Source organism: Mustela nigripes, chromosome X, assembly GCF_022355385.1.
Source record: "Mustela nigripes isolate SB6536 chromosome X, MUSNIG.SB6536, whole genome shotgun sequence".
NCBI classification, from domain to species: Eukaryota; Metazoa; Chordata; class Mammalia; order Carnivora; family Mustelidae; genus Mustela; species Mustela nigripes.
The window spans coordinates 61825698-61842984 of NC_081575.1; the positions used below are offsets into that span (position 1 = coordinate 61825698).

At 36.6% G+C, this 17287-nt stretch overlaps 1 long non-coding RNA gene and 1 pseudogene across 1 annotated transcript in view; one reads left to right on the forward strand and one right to left on the reverse strand.

Moving 5' to 3' along the window:
- The window catches only part of LOC132006906 (uncharacterized), a 30640-nt gene extending 13878 nt beyond the window's left edge, over nucleotides 1-16762 (reverse strand). The window contains exon 1 of the long non-coding RNA XR_009401248.1: nucleotides 16668-16762. This is a non-coding gene — a long non-coding RNA (uncharacterized LOC132006906). The remainder of the gene's footprint in view (nucleotides 1-16667) is intronic.
- On the forward strand, nucleotides 9997-10487 carry LOC132007640 (HUWE1-associated protein modifying stress responses 1-like; annotated as a pseudogene).
- Nucleotides 16763-17287: the final 525 nt, after the last annotated feature.

The following is a 17287-nucleotide window of genomic DNA, read 5'->3' on the forward strand; positions in this document are numbered from 1 at the left end:
ATCCCATCTTGTTTCATTTATTCTTCTACCCACTTAAGCCTCCATGTTGCATCACCACTTCCTCATATCAGGGAGATCATATGATAGTTGTCTTTCTCTGCTTGACTTATTTCGCTAAGCATGATACGCTCTAGTTCCATCCATGTTGTTGCAAATGGCAAGATTTCATTTCTTTTGATGGCTGCATAGTATTCCATTGTGTATATATACCACATCTTCTTGATCCATTCATCTGTTGATGGACATCTAGGTTCTTTCCATAGTTTGGCTATTGTGGACATTGCTGCTATAAACATTCGGGTGCATGTGTCCCTTTGGATCACTACATTTGTATCTTTAGGGTAAATACCCAATAGTGCAATTGCTGGGTCATAGGGCAGTTCTATTTTCAACATTTTGAGGAACCTCCATGCTGTTTTCCAGAGTGGCTGCACCAGCTTGCATTCCCACCAACAGTGTAGGAGGGTTCCCCTTTCTCCGCATCCTCGCCAGCATCTGTCATTTCCTGACTTGTTGATTTTAGCCATTCTGATTGGTGTGAGGTGATATCTCATTGTGGTTTTGATTTGTATTTCCCTGATGCCGAGTGATATGGAGCACTTTTTCATGTGTCTGTTGGCCATCTGGATGTCTTCTTTGCAGAAATGTCTGTTCATGTCCTCTGCCCATATCTTGATTGGATTATTTGTTCTTTGGGTGTTGAGTTTGCTAAGTTCTTTATAGATTCTGGACACTAGTCCTTTATCTGATATGTCATTTGCAAATATCTTCTCCCATTCTGTCAGTTGTCTTTTGATTTTGTTAACTGTTTCCTTTGCTGTGCAAAAGCTTTTGATCTTGATGAAATCCCAATAGTTCATTTTTGCCCTTGCTTCCCTTGCCTTTGGCGTTGTTCCTAGGAAGATGTTGCTGCGGCAGAGGTCGAAGAGGTTGCTGCCCGTGTTCTCCTCAAGGATTTTGATGGATTCCTTTTGCACATTGAGGTCCTTCATCCATTTTGAGTCGATTTTTGTGTGTGGTGTAAGGAAATGGTCCAATTTCATTTTTCTGCATGTGGCTGTCCAATTTTCCCAGCACCATTTATTGAAGAGGCTGTCTTTTTTCCATTGGACATTCTTTCCTGCTTTGTCGAAGATTAGTTGACCATAGAGTTGAGGGTCTATTTCTGGGCTCTCTATTCTGTTCCATTGATCTATGTGTCTGTTTTTGTGCCAGTACCATGCTGTCTTGATGATGACAGCTTTGTAATAGAGCTTGTCCACTCTTTTCTTGAACAGACTAAAATATGTTGAACCACCATCTACAACAGAGCAATAATACAAAGGAGTAGTGGCCAGGAAAAGGCTTAGAGCAGAACTGGGTCTGATTCTGGAGCTTCGGGTGCACGCATGAGCCCACAGTCTAATCCTAGTTTTAAAAGCACAAAGGCAGAGATAATCCTGGGGCCCTGAAAACTCTTCCAGGAGAGTATCTGTGGGCTTGCACTGCAGAAAGCTGTGGTTTGCAGCAGCACAAGTAGAAGTGGATACTGTTTGTCTTGCAGAGTTTATTAAAGAGTCCAGACTCTGAATTATCTGCTTTGGGCCAGAGGTTTGGCTGCTGCTATTTTTGCCCTAATCCTCTGAAGAGACATGGAAAGGCCCCAGAGTGAAAAACAACAACAACAACAAAACAACCAAAAAACCCTCAGAAATCTGGTTTTCACTAAGCCCATACCCAAGATAGGGGGTGGGACAACTCTGAACAGACAGGATTCCCTGAGAAACGGAGCAAAAGTCCCCTTCCCCAGAAGGGAGTCTGGAAGAAAAGGTGGATGACAATCCTTTGGATCCTATAAGATTGCAAAATCCCAGCACAAGGGGAAAATTGTATATTGAGCTCCAGGTGGGTCCTCACAACTTATATATTTTTCAAATATAATTTTCCTTTCTTTTTCTTTCTTTTTCTTTTTTTTTCTTTTCTTATGCCATTTTCCACTGCTCTATTCCTTATATCTTATCCTCATTTTAACTAGATGTCTATTATACCAACTCATTTTTTCATAGGTCCTTTTTTTAAAAAAAATTTATTTATTTTTTTCAGCATAACAGTATTCATTGTTTTTGCACCACACCCAGTGCTCCATGCAATCCATGCCCTCTCTAATACCCACCACCTGGCTCCCCGAATCTCGCAACCCCCACCCCTTCAAAACCCTCAGATTGTTTTTCAGAGTCCATAGTCTCTCATGGTTCACCTCCCCTTCCAATTTCCCTCAACTCCCTTCTCCTCTCCATCTCCCCTTGTCCTCCATGCTATTTGTTATGCTCCACAAATAAGTGAAACCACATGATAATTCGCCCTCTCTGCTTGACTTATTTTACTCAGCATAATCTCTTCCAGTCCCGTCCATGTTGCTACAAAAGCTGGGTATTCATCCTTTCTGATGGAGGCATAACACTCCATCGTGTATATGGACTACATCTTCTTTATCCATTCATCCATTGAAGGGCATCTTGGTTCTTTCCACAGTTTGGCGACCGTGGCCATTGCTGCTATAAAAATTGGGGTACATATGGCCCTTCTTTTCACTGCATCTGTATCTTTGGGGTAAATACAGTACAGACAAAACATTGATATCCAGGATCTATAAAGAACTCCTCAAACTCAACACACACAAAACAATCATATAAAAAAATGGGCAGGAGATATGAACAGACACTTCTCCAATGAAGACATACAAATGGCTATCAGACACATGAAACAATGTTCATCATCACTAGCTATCAGGGAGATTCAAATTAAAACCACATTGAGATACCACCTTACACCAGTTAGAATGGCCAAAATTAGCAAGATAGGAAACAACATGTGTTGGAGAGGATGTGGAGAAAGGGGAACCCTCCTATACTGCTGGTGGGACTGCAAGTTGGTACAGCCACTTTGGAAAACAGTGTGGAGATTCCTCAAGAAATTAAAAATAGAGCTTCCCTATGACCCTGCAATTGCACTCATAGGTCTTTTTTAACTTATATTTTACCACACCTATATTTTTTATAAGTACATGCTTTATTTTAACCCATTTTTCACTCTATTCAGTTTTACCTTTTTAATGTATACAAGGTTTACTTTCCTAATAATTTTGGGATATAGTGTCCTCTAACACACAGACCAAAATACACCCAGGAACAACTGAAACATAGCCCTCCTTTCCTTCCCATTTTTAAATTTTATTTATTTTCTATTATATATGTTTATATAATGTGTATTATTTTATTTATTATTAAAATGTTTATTATTTTAAATATTTTAAAATAAAAATGTTCAATATTTATTATTAAATATTAAAAATAATATACATGTATTATTTTTTAAAATAATTTTAAATTTTATTCTTATATTTCATTTGGCTTTGTTTTTTTGGTGGTGGCATCTAACCATGCCAGATTTTGCTAGGATGCATCAAACTTGGGTGTAATCGATATTTTGGACTCTGTCCATTCGCTCAACCATCCATTGACAGAATGACTAAAAGGAGGAACTCCCAACAAAGAAAAGAACCAGAGACAATGTCTTCTGCCACAGAACTAATGGATAGGGATATAAGCAAGATGCCAGAGATAGACTTCAGGATAGCAATCACAAAGTCAATAGCTAGGCTTGAAAAAAGCTTTAGTGACAATATATAATCTCTAAGGGCAGAAATGAGTTCTAGTCAGACTGAACTTAAAAATGCTATGAATGAGATGCAGTTTAAACTGGATAATCTAAAATCTAGGGTAAATGAGGTAGAAGAATGAATTAGTGACCTAGAATATAAGATGATAGTAAAGAAGAGAAGATGATAGAAAAGAAAAGAAGAAGAAAAGATGATAAAAAAAGAAGTCTCCCTGAAGGAGCCAGGGATAGACAGCTACTGACACTTGAAAATAGACTTGGAGAAATCAAAGATTCAATGAAATGCTCCAATGTCAGAATTACTGGGATCTCCAGGGTGGTAGAAAGAGAGAGAGAACAGAAGGCATATTTGAAAAAAATCATATCTAAGAACTTCCCTAATCTGGAGAAGGAAATAAGCATTCAAGTCCAAGAAGCAGAGAGGACCCCTCCCAAAATCAATAAAAATAGATCAACATCCCAACATGTAATAGTGAAGCTTGCAGATCTCAGAGCCAAGGAAACCATCCTGAGAACAGGTAGGGAGAAGAGTTTTCTTACCTGCAGAGGGAGAAACATCACAATAACATCAGACTTGTCCACAGGGACCTGGCAAACCATAAAGGGCTGGCAGGACATATTTAGGGTAATGAATGGAAAGAATACTTTACCCAGCAAGACTGTCATTCAGAATGGAAGGAGAGATAAAAAGCTTTCAGGACAGGCAGAAACTGAAAGAATATGTGACCACCAAACCAGCTCCCCAAGAAATATTAAGAGGAATTCTGTAAATGAAGAGAAACCCCAAGATTCACGTAGACAAGAAAGAAACAGAAAACCTACAGAAACAGAGAACTTATAGGCAATATAATGGCAATAAACTGATACCTTTTATAGCTACTATGAATGTAAATAGGCTAAATGCTCCCATGAAAAGAAATAAGGTTTCAGACTGGATAAAGAAGGAGGACCCATCCATATGCTGTCTATAAGAGACACATTTTGAACCTCAAGACACCTCCATATTGAAAGTAATGGGATAGAGAATGATTTACCATGCTAGTGAACCTCAAAAGAAAGCTGGGGTAGCAATGGTCATATCAGATAAATTAGATTTTAAAACAAAAACTGTAGTAAGAGATGTAGAGAGAGACTATATCATAATTAAAGGGTCTATCCATGAAGAAGATCTAACAATTGTAAATATCTATGCCCCCCAACATGGGAGCAACTAATTATATAAACCAATTAATAAACAAAATAAAGAAACATATAGATGATAGTACATTAATAATAGGAGACCCCAACACTCCACTCACAGCAAGGGACAGATCATCTAAGCAGAGGATCAACAAAGAAACAAGGGCCTTGAATGAAACATTGGACCAGATGGACTTCGTAGCTATATAGAGAACATTCCATCCTAAAACAATAGAATACTCATTTTTCTTGAGTGCACATGGAACTTTCTCCAGAATAGACCACATGCTGAGTTACAAATCAGGTCTCAACTAATACCAAAAGATTGAGATTATCCCCTGCATATTTTCAGACCACAGTGCTTTGAAACTGTAACTCAACCACAAAAAGAAATTTGGAGCTCAAACAGTTGGAAGTTAAAGAGCATCTTGCTAAAGAATGAATGGGTCAACCAGGAAATTAAAGAACTTAAACAATTCATGGAAACTAGTGAGAATGAAAACACATCAGTCCAAAACTTACGGGATAGTGCAAAGGTAGTCTTAAGAGAGAAATATATAATCATCTAAGCCTCTATCAAAAAATTAGGAAAAAAAAACTGAATGCACAAGCTAACATTACACTTTAAGGACCTGGAGAAAGAACAGAAAATAAAACTAAACCAAGCGAGAGAAAAGAAATAATAAAGATTAGAGGAGAGATCAGTGAAATAGAAACCAGAAAAAGAGTAGAACCTAACAACAAAACTAGAAACTGGTTCTTTGAAAGAATTAATAAGATCAGCAAACCACTGGCCAGACTTATCCAAAAGAAAAAGGAAAGGACTAAAATAAATAAAATCATGAATGAAAGGGAAGAGATCACAGCTAACACCAAACAAATAGAAACAATTGTCAGAAATTATTACCAGCAACTATAGGCCAAAAATTAAGCAATCTATAAGAAATGGATGCATTCCTGGGAACTTATAAACTACAAAAACTGAAACAGGAAGAAATAGACAATCTGAACAGACACATAACCAGCAAGGAAATTGAAGTAGTAATCAAAAATTTACCAAAAAAACAAGAGTCCAGGGTCAGATGGCTTCCCAGGGGAATTCTACCAAACCTTTAAAGAAGAAATACCCATTCTCCTGAAGCTGTTTCAAAAAATAGAAATGGAAGGAAAACTTCCAAACTCCTTCTATGAAGCCAATATTATCCTGATCCCAAACCCAAGACCCCATCAAAAACGAAAATTAGAAACAAACATCCCTGATGAATATGGAAGCAAAAAGGAAAATTAGAAACCAACATCCCTGATGAATATGGAAGCCAAAATACTGAACAAGATCCTAGTCAATAAGATCCAATAGTACATTAAAAGGACTATTCACCAGGACCAGATGGGATTTATTCCTGGGATGCAACAGTGGTTCAATATTTGCAAATCAATCAATGTGATGAAGCACATTAATAAAAGAAAAGACAAGAACAATATGATCCTCTTAATCAATGCAGAGAAAGCATTTGACAAAATATAGCATCCTTTCCTGATTAAAACACTCTGAAGTACAGAGATAGTGGGAACATACTTCAGTGTCATAAAAGCCATCTATGAAAAGCCCACAGTGAATAACAATCTCAATGAGGATAAACTGAGAGCTTTTCACTTAAGGTGAGGAACACAAGGATGCCTACTCTCACCATTATTGTTCAACATAGTACCAGAAGTCCTAGCCTCAGCAATCAGAAAATAACAACAACAAAAAATAAATAAATAAAAGGCATTCAAATTGGCAAAGAAGCAGTCAAACTCCCTTTGCAGAGGACATACTTTTTGTGGAAAACCCAAAAGACTCCACCCCTAAATTATTAGAATTCATGCAATAATTCAGCAACATGACTGAATACAAAATCAATGCACAGAAATCAGTTGTATTTCCTAATTTATCTGGTCCACAGTTTCCTTCAGTGTATAATGTATAACAATGTTGTGTACATTCAAAGAGTCAATGTAATGTATGGAATGCATGTATATGCTACATAGTAATACTGCAAGAAGTGTTATTATTATTATTTGTTTTGTATATTTCCTCTAAGTCATGAAAGAAGGTGAATTATAAATACATTTCAAACCCCAACTCAAGTTCCTTGTACCCCTGACCTCTCCAGTCCTTGTTGACTTCAACTTTCTTGGGTTTGCTGATGTATATAGCAACTTATATTCTAATAGCATCAGTGTTTACTAACAATTAAATTTACTGATCATTTACTATGTGCCACCCACTTTATATATATTATGTAATATAATCCTCATGACAATGTTACAAGGAAGGGATATACAGCCATTATGCCCATTTGACCATTAAGAAATTATCAAACTCTTACCTATGTATTATTATCTCCAACTAATATATTATTTGCTATTATGTCTAGGGTGTAGATTATGAACACTTGTACCTTGACAAACCCTTTATCTGCACTAAAATACAGACTGCATCAGTAGTGGACTGAGAATCTTACTCTGTCAATCCCACTGCAAACATCCATGGCTTGATCACTGGCCTTTTCAGGATTTTCCTAGTTTCTCTCATAGTCATATAGTTAGTTTATATTCTCCAGGAACTCTGGCCCTTAAAATTGTTTTAAAGTAGGAAACTCCATTCATTTTATTTAAAGCTTTCAAACCTTCCTAAAATAATAGCTTTGTAAATGGCTTTTAGGTAGCTATTTCACTTAGACAAGATTCTCTTTTCTCCAAATGCAGGACAATAAAAGTTTCCTGCCCCTGTCTGGCAATGGTACTGGTTTCAGATAGCAAAAGGCTTAGGAACAGAATAGTCTCACCACTATTGTGCTCCTTTGGCTGTGTCTGTGCTTTATGTTTCTTTCTGAGGACTGAGCCAAGCAGACATGGTTGTGGATCACTACTTCTTCAGAAAGGTTAGCAACAAGAACTATGGTAAACTGCCTGCTTATGAATATTCCAACTCATTTTCTCCAGAAATGGAGGATGTTACCTGCAAGAAATATTAAAAAATCATTTCAATCTTCATTTTGACCTCATTTGGTAGGATACAAAATGGCAAAGTAACTTGCCTAGGGATAAAGAGACTCACTGTTAATTAGATCTTGAAATGTGGCTAAAAATAAGCATCTCACTCAAATAATCTGTCTGCTTCACCTGTCTGCTTCCCTAACGAGAGAATAAAGTTCTGTGTAAACCTTCCCAAAACCAAGGGCACCAATGGTAAGGGAAGCACAGAGCAGATGAGTTGTGGTTCAGTGAAAAGTAGAGATTGAAATTGAGGAATTTTTAACTACTAACAGCCTTTTCTATTATCCTCTGCTTATAACAGCCATTCTTTGGAGTATAAGCAGGACTTGTGTCCCTTCCCCTACTTATCTCATTTTATGTACCTTCAAGTTCATTTTATGTACCTTCAAGTTTATGTACCTTCAAGTTCAAAACAATAGTTACCTAGGCCTTAGAACACAGCTCTCCCTCTAAATATAGTGGATATTAATTAACTAATTACTGTAATATTTTTCATCCCTTCAATGTATTAAGCATTGCTTTAGATACTGATAAGATGGTATATAGGCAACATGGTCTCTGCACTCATGAAAATTGTAATCTCATACTATATCCACCTTATCTTTTCTACCCAAAGAAATAATATTCATTTATTAATAAATGTATGGCCCATGGACATTTTAAATCACACTTTTTAAAATTTTCTCAAGATAAATTAGATTGTTTTAAATAATGTATAATATTCCTCCAAAATGTGTGTTCTTTTTCTAGAATCACCATACACTAGGTTGACCATACATTCTGATTTGCCAGGAATAGAACTGGATTTCATTTGTTATTGCAATGTAATTAATAATGATACTCCCTTTCACTCTTTAAAATCTCTTAGTTTGGATAACAGCATATGATCACTCTGCCATCTACCCACTCACACAATCTAGGTGATACCTTTTTTTTTTTAAAGATTTTATTTATTTATTTGACAGACAGAGATCACAAGTAGGCAGAGAGGCAGGCAGAGAGAGAGAGAGAGAGGGAGGAAGCAGGCTCCCTGATGAGCAGAGAGCCTGATGCGGGGCTCGGTCCCAGGATGCTGGGGTCATGACCAGAGCTGAAGGCAGAGGCTTTAACCCACTGAGCCACCCAGGTGCCCCTAGGTGATACCTTTAACATATACACTTATGAATACCCACACATATTCCATAAATTCTATCGTCCTAATTTTTTAAATTTAGCTACTTCTCTCTGCACCTCCTCTATTCTAATTTAGACAACCATCATCTTTATTATTAATTCTTACCAGCCTCTATTGGTTCCCTTTACTTTCAGTTTGCCTATTTGAATAAACATATTTTTAATTAAAGTGATCTTTCTGAATTCCAAATTTGATCTCACTATTCTGTTGCCTAATTCTTCCAAGGATTCACCTGTACCTAAAAATAAAAAGAAAACAAAACTCCCTTACTATAGTATATTAAGTCCTTCTGTCCTATATTTCCAACCCCATTTCTATAACTCTACACTTCACCACAATTCTCCAACCATGCTGAAGTACTCACATTTCCATGAATGTGTGATGTGTTCTGATATACTGATGAACTTGAGTAAATAATTTATGCTCTTGCAATATTCTTTTCCCACTTTTCATGTGATTAATTTTCTTTCAGATCCTAATTTGGAATTATCTTCTGGAAAGCCTTCCCAGATTTCTCCCCAAGTCTGGCTTAGGTACCTCTCTGTGCCTTTATAAGATCCTGTGCTTCCTTTATCAACTGGATCATGCACTGGATATTATACTTGGACACATACATTGAATTTTTCTTGATCAAGTGTACATCAAGAGAGATAGAAAAGTTCCTTTCAAGCATTAGATATTCAAAACACATTTGTTTAGTAAATAAATTAAGGAAATGATAGAATTCTAGGTGCAAGATAAAATTAATATTGTTAGAAATTAGCAGTCAGCATCCCTATCCACCTTCCACCCAAATAATAACAGGCGAGCCTACTTAAAAGTTTGTCCTGAAAACTTCCATTTCTAGATGAGATGGACTAAATCTACTCCATCCCATTATTCTAAAATTCCTGGATAAAACATATAAAACAAATGTCAGAAGACTCTATTTCTCTTGACCTCATATTGGAATTCAAACTGGCTATCAGCAAGGCATTACGTATGGGTTGGTTTGGGTTAAAGAATGCAGAAGAGCTATTCTTAGAGAAGATTTTATCAACTTCCTGTGTGGAAAAGTTCTTCCACCACAAAACTCTAGACCTTTCCCAAGAAATACTATAGTGTCCCCTAACTGAGCCACTTCAATGGAAATCAGCTCATCTGTAGAGACTAGTTCTCAACCCTTCTGGGAAAACAGAGCTCTGCATGGTCTTAGTGGTACAATGGCCAGTATAAGCATACATTTGAGTACCCCAAGCTCCCTTATACATATAAGCAATGGATGGAATGCTGGTTGAAGGATAAATGGACTCCATTTGGATGTCATATTGAACACTTTCACATCAGAAGAAATGGCACTCCACTTGGACAATGCGTGAACCAGAAGGTGTACTTAGCGCAGTGTGACCATATGATTACAGTCTTGCCAACCCATAAACACAACAGAATCATCTAAACTCCAGACATTTTTAAACCCACCATGCTGCTTGAAAGCCACTTGATCTCCAACATATACTATTATTGCAATGGAAACATGAGCCATCTTCCCTTATAAACTGTTTAAGACAAGTGAATTCTATAGTGGTTGCCATAAAAGGAATTTCTGGGTATTTACAGCAGATGCCTCTTATAACTATGGCTTTTTTAAATCTAAAATCCTAGCAGAGGACATCAGATATCATGTAGTCATTAGCAAGATCATCACAGGCGAACGTATATCTGTTCCAAGGCTAAAAGTGACCTTAACTATATTTATTCTCAAAGGGAAAGGAATGGATATCAGATGTTTACCTGATTATTGAATGCTTTTTTGATCCATTTCCTGCTGTGTTGATTATTTTTGCTTCAGCAGTATTGCCAGTTTCCTAAAATTGTTTTAAAACCCATGATCTGGCTTCCTGTCAAATCTACAGGCTTCCATTTTTTTTTGCAGCAGTACTCTACCATGCACCTGGTTTCTAAACAGTCACAGTGGGCAACTTCTAATGATTGGACTATGCTCTGTTAGTTTTCCAAGCAATTTCTATTCTGGTGATTATGTGTTGTAAAAAGGTGCTACAATGGACACGCAATGTAGTTAATAAGTACATAAAACTTAATTGGATTCACTTTGTGTGTGATAATGTTCTAAAAGTAGCAATATTACTTAATTGCCCCCCCCCAGATTAACCCAGTAGGCTTAAAATACTCAGTTTTAAGACAAGTACTACTCCCTAAACAGGATACTATTCTTCGTGGTAAATATAAATATGTAGACTGCATTCAAGAGTGACCTAAAGTGGAGATGTCATGAACTTTGAGAATGGGGTTCCTTTTGGTTTAGTATTAGCAGATGGTGATACTGCTGATGGATGGCGAGGGAGGATAAGTATTCTAGCCTACTAGCTTTCTAGTGTACTGTTCTAAATTTTTCATGAATGCCCTACTTTTGGCAGTTTTCATTAGAGTGGTGGAAGATAAAGGTCTTTTATCTGCTAATTATGTGATCACAACCTAAATAGAAAAACCTGACTCTTCAGTCCCTCTCCTAATGAGTACAGTTTGGAATCTCATTCTGGAAAATACAGAATCACATGGAGGTTCTCTAAATGTTAGGTAGTCCTAAATAAAGGTTCTGAAGTCATTCCTCTTTTGAGTACATAAAAAACTTCTTATAGCTACTATGTTTTAAAGCATGTTTCATCTTCGTTTTTAATATCTTGAACTGAATGATAATCTGTTTTAGATGAAGAACTGATATCAGCTGGCCAGGTACTGTAATTTATTCTATCATATTACTATATTACATATCAAGTAGGACAGTGAAAATGTTTCCTTGCAAACTTGCAGTTCAGTGTTAGCTCCTATTTTTTTATTATGTTCAATTAGCCAATATATTTTTAACATTAAAAGAGCATTGCTAATCAGTATAAGAATTTTTCTAGAAGCTATTCAAAGGACTTTGTTAAAGTTTGCAATTACATTAGCCATTTAGTAATATCTTTCTGTGAAGAAACTTTGCTAAGTTAACCATAATATCCATTGACTGGGTGGAAGATGAATGGAATATTAGAAATGTATTTCTACACTGTGCTGAATTTCTGTAATTATTATAGATATAGCCCTTATTTTAAAAAGTCAATCCCATACTAAAAACAGGAATGAAAATGAGGTATTTCTAAATATTTTCAAAAGTGGATCACTTTTTTTTTTCTTTTGAACATAATAGGAGGAAGAATTACAACAATTTGTAATTTTGCCTGAAACAGACAAGCCTGTGAATTGTGAATACTTTCAAGCTTGCCTTTGGAATGTGCCTAGAAATGAATTTGGAATTATCATTGTTTTTTTTTTTGTTGTTGTTGTTGTTGCTGTAAATTTGATTCTGGAATTGGATTTGGTGGTGTAAACCATTGCTCACAAATGGCCAAAACTCCTTGTCCTAAAGAATTTTGAGATTGGGGAACCCCTAATTGATCTCCCCTTTATGCCTTGGTTCTATTCTCACTTCCAAGTTGAATAATATTTTTAAAAAATTTTTTTATTGTTTTTGTGTAGTTGGTGCACTGATGCTTAATTTCAGTACCCTTTTCTCTCAGTTGTCAAATTTTAATGAAACATGTGCCATTTTCTTTGGTAAGGAAAAATAGGTCTTAATGTCTGCCAGCACACAATTTATATGCTTTATTGGCTCCAGTAACTTTTGAAAAACTTTAAAACAAGAATGAAGAAATATTAACCTAAAAATTAATATATCTATAAAAATCAAACAGTTACTGGAACACTTAAGAAGAAGCAAAGATCACCATTACAGGTAACTAAATAAATAAATACAAAGGAAAACATAAAGATGTATTTTTTAAAGGACTTGTATTCTACAGTATGATTGATTTAAAAGAAAATTGCATAAAACATCTATTACTGGGGCACCTCGGTGGCTCAGTGGGTTAAGCCTCTGCCTTCAGCCCAGGTCATGATCCTGGGGTCCTGGGATCGAGTCCCGCGTCGGGCTCTCTGTTCAGCAGGGAGCCTGCTTCCCTTCCTCTCTCTCTACCTGCCTCTCTGCCTACTTGTGATCTCTGTCTGTCAAATAAATAAATAAAAGCTTTAAAAAAAAAAAAAAAAAGAAACTGATGCTTGATTTTGGCTCAGGTCCTGAACTCAGGATTGTGAGATCGAGTGCCCATCCAGCTCTGCACTCAGCACAGAGTCCATCTGAGACTCTCTCCCTCTCCCTTTGCACCTTCTCCATCTCTAAAATAAATAAATAAATCTTTTAAAAAATAAAGAATAAATAAAACATCTATTACTAATAATTATAAAATTGTGTTGGTAGGTTTATAATGTATAAAGATATACTATGTAGGGCAATGATAGTACAAAAGCAAAGAATGGAACTTTATTGAAGCAAGGTTTTTATACACTATTGAAATCAAATTTACATTAATCTTTGCTAATATTTTTTTTAAAAAAAATGTGATTCATCAGTGCATATAATAACCAGTGCTCATTACATCAAGGCCCTCCTTAATGCCCATCAACCAATTATCCCATCCCCCCACCCAATTCCCCTCCAGCCACTCTCAGTTTGTCTCTTATAGTTGAAGATTTTCTTATGGTTTACCTCTCTCTCTGTTTTTATCATATTTTAATTTTCCTTCCCTTCCCAATGTACAACTGTTTTGTTTGACAAATACCATATGATTTCATTCATACATTAAAATAAAGAAACTAAATTGTTTTAAGGTAAATTGTTAGTTGAAATCCACAAGGAAATTGCTAAGAAAATAAATCTAAAATGGAAGTAAAATAAACAACAAAGGAATTGAAATTGTATACAATAAACTGTTCATGTAACACAGATGAATATAGAAATGGATGACTATGCAATACTGGGTGTTATATGTAAACAATGAATCTTGGAACACTACATCAAAAACTAATGATATATTCTATGGTGACTAAGATAACACAGTAAATTTTTTTAAAGATTTTTCCATTTATTTAACAGAGAGAGATCTCAAGTAGGCAGAGAGACAGAGAGAGGAGGAAGCAGGCTCCCTGCTGAGCAAAGAGCTGGATGTGGGGCTCGATCCCAGGACCCTGGGATCATGACCTGAGCCGAAGGCAGAGGCTTTAACCCACTGAGCCACCCAGGTGCCCCACACAGTAAAAATTTTTAAAAAATAAGTGGATGGCTAGATATCAAAAGAGATTAAGAAAACAAATAGAAAAATAGAAGATCCATAATTACATTATATTTAATAACACTGAATACAAATGGATTAAACACTCCAATAACAAAGCAAAGATTGGTAGAGTGGATTAAAATAAAAACTGTACACAAACATATGTTATCTACAGAGACACACATTAGATTTAAAGATACAAATAGATTGATATTATATAACAATTAAAAGCAATTCAATCAGGGAGACATGGCAATTAAAAGCATACAAATACCTAAGAATACAGCTCTGAAATACATGAGATGAAAATGGATAGAAGTCAAAAAAGAGAGAAATGGACAATTCAGCAATCACAGTTTGAGACTTCAATAGCTTATTTTCAATAATGGGTAAAACAACATGGCAGAATATCAAGCACAGCATTCAAGATTTGAACACTATAAACCAACTAAATCAAATAACAGTAATAGAGTATTCCATCCAATAAAAGCAGAATATATATTCTTATCAAATAAACATGGAACATTCTTCAAGACAGAACATATATTAAGCCATAAAACCCTTGAAAACTTTAAAAGGATTGATGTTACACAAAGTATATTTTCTGACTATGATGAAATGAAATTGGAAATGAATACAAAGAAGTGCTGTCAGCAAAGTGGTAACAGGGATTTCTAACATTTGTCTCCTCCTAGCAACATCAATTTGAACAAACATTCATAATACCTTCACAAGGACCAAAGATTCAAAGTGAAGGGTTACAACAGCTGAATGAAGCACAGAGATAAGAAAAGACGCATTGAGGAAAGTAGGAATTATAGACTCATACTATTCCCATCACCCCTCCACCAAGAGCCTTAGCAGGCCAGTGCAGAGAGACACCTACCTCACGCAGGAAGGAAAGTGAAGTGAGTGCCCAAATTCAGCACAGATGGTATAGTACCAGGCCAACTCCTGAAGCCTCAGGTGGTTCCCTGAGTGTGCCCACAAAATCAGGCTTCCAGCTCGTCCCAGTGTCTTTTGACTTCTGAAGCCTTAGTCAACTCCTGCAACCCCAGGCAGCATATTTGACACTAAGGCACCCAGTGTGATCCTAAAAATCCTGGCCCATATCTTCCATGAAGCCTTCCAGCTCCAGTAACCTCAGGCAGTTTCCATGGCAATAGGGTCCTAGCAAGCATAGGAACCTAAGGACACTAGATCTCTTCAGCACCTGCTGGCTTCAGTGACCACAGGCATCTTCCACAGCTCCAGGCAGTTTCCTTGAACCCAGGGTCCCAGATCGCCCCCACAAACTCAAGCTCCCAGATCAACCAGGCACCAGGTAGCTCCCACAGCTCCAGTAAGTTTCCATGGTACCAGGTTCCTGGTGAGATTTAATAAACCCTGGTGGTCTCTGGTCTACCCCAGTGCCTGCTGCTTCCTGAAGCTCCAAGCAGCTCCTGTGGCCCAGGATTTCAATAAGCTCCTGAAATCTCAGGCTTCTGCTATATCCAAGTACCAGACAACCACCATGACCTAGGGTGTATCCTGTGGCCCAGGCTCACAATAAGCCCCAGTAAACCCATTCCAGTATTGCACCCTGCAGACTCAAATGCTGGGCCCACTCCATGTAACTGATGTTCCCCAGCATGTAGCTGATTCTGTGAACCCAGGATCAAGTATCACTCACACTGACATAGAGCCCAAGCCCATCATAATACACTCAAGATCCAAGCTTGCTGCACAGAACCTACAGTCCAGGCCTACCCCGCAGACCCAGATGCCAGACTCATTCCCATCTTCCCAAACATCAAGTTTAACTATCTGCTGACCCAGACCAGACTTGTAAGCTCAAAAACACAAGTAGCTAGGCCACCTATGGACATCATCAGGCAGCCCACTTAGAATATCTGGAGAAACTGAATGTTGAAGAGTTTTGCCTGCCAAAGACAGTCTATAGACAGTCTATAAAGACTAGATGAAGTGCCTACATTCTCAAATGTACAGACACCAACACAAAGCCACAAAGATCATGAACAATCAATGAAACATAACAAAAGGAAACTAATAAAACATCAATGACAGACCTTAAAGAAATGGACATCTATAAACAGTTTAAATATAATTATAAATAATCTTAGAGAAACACAATAAAACTATAAAAAGACACTAATAGAAAACTAAATGAAATCCTCAAAATAATGCATGAACAAAGGATAATTTTAACAAAGAAATAGGAACCATTACAAAAATAAACAGAAATTCAAGAGATGAAGAATACATAGAACTGAAGAATTTATAGGGAACTTCAACAACAAACTTAATCAATGAAAAGAATTAGTGAACTAGAATATGCAACATATGAAATCATCCTGGGTAAGGTTTGGATATTCAAGTTCAGAAAGCAAAGAGGTCAGTGAAAATTTCAATCCCAAAAGATCTATTCCAAGACACATTAAAATAAAACAATATAAAATCAGGGGTACCTGGGTGGCTCAGTCATTAAGCATCGTCTTTGGCCCAGGTCATGATCCCCAGGGTCCTGGGATTGAGTCCCGCATTGGGCTCCCTACTCAGCAGAACGCCTGCTTCTCCCTCTCTCACTCTCTGCTTGTGTCTCTCTGTCAAGTAAATAAATGAAATCTTTTTTTAAAAAGTACAAAATCAAAGACAGAGAAAAAATTAAAAGCAGTGAGAGAAATTCTCACATGTAAGGGAACTCCTTTAAGACAGAAACAGTGCTGGGGAAAAAAAAAGAAACAATGTTGAGAGATAAAACTGACAACTAAGAATACTTTGCCTAGCAAATTTATCTTTCAAAACTTTCCCAAATAAACACAAACTAAGGAAGTTCAACACCACTAGCCCTGCCTTACAAGAAATGCTGAAAAGAGTTCTTCAAGCTAAAGTGAAAGTATAATAACTACTGACGTGAAAACATTTAAAAGTATAAAACACATTGGTAAAGTAAGTATATAGTTAAATTCAGAATACGCTAATACTATAATAGGGTGGTATATTAATCATGTATCTCTACTATAAGATTTTAAAACAAAAGTATTAAAAATAACTATAGCTACAATAACATCTTAATGGATACACAATA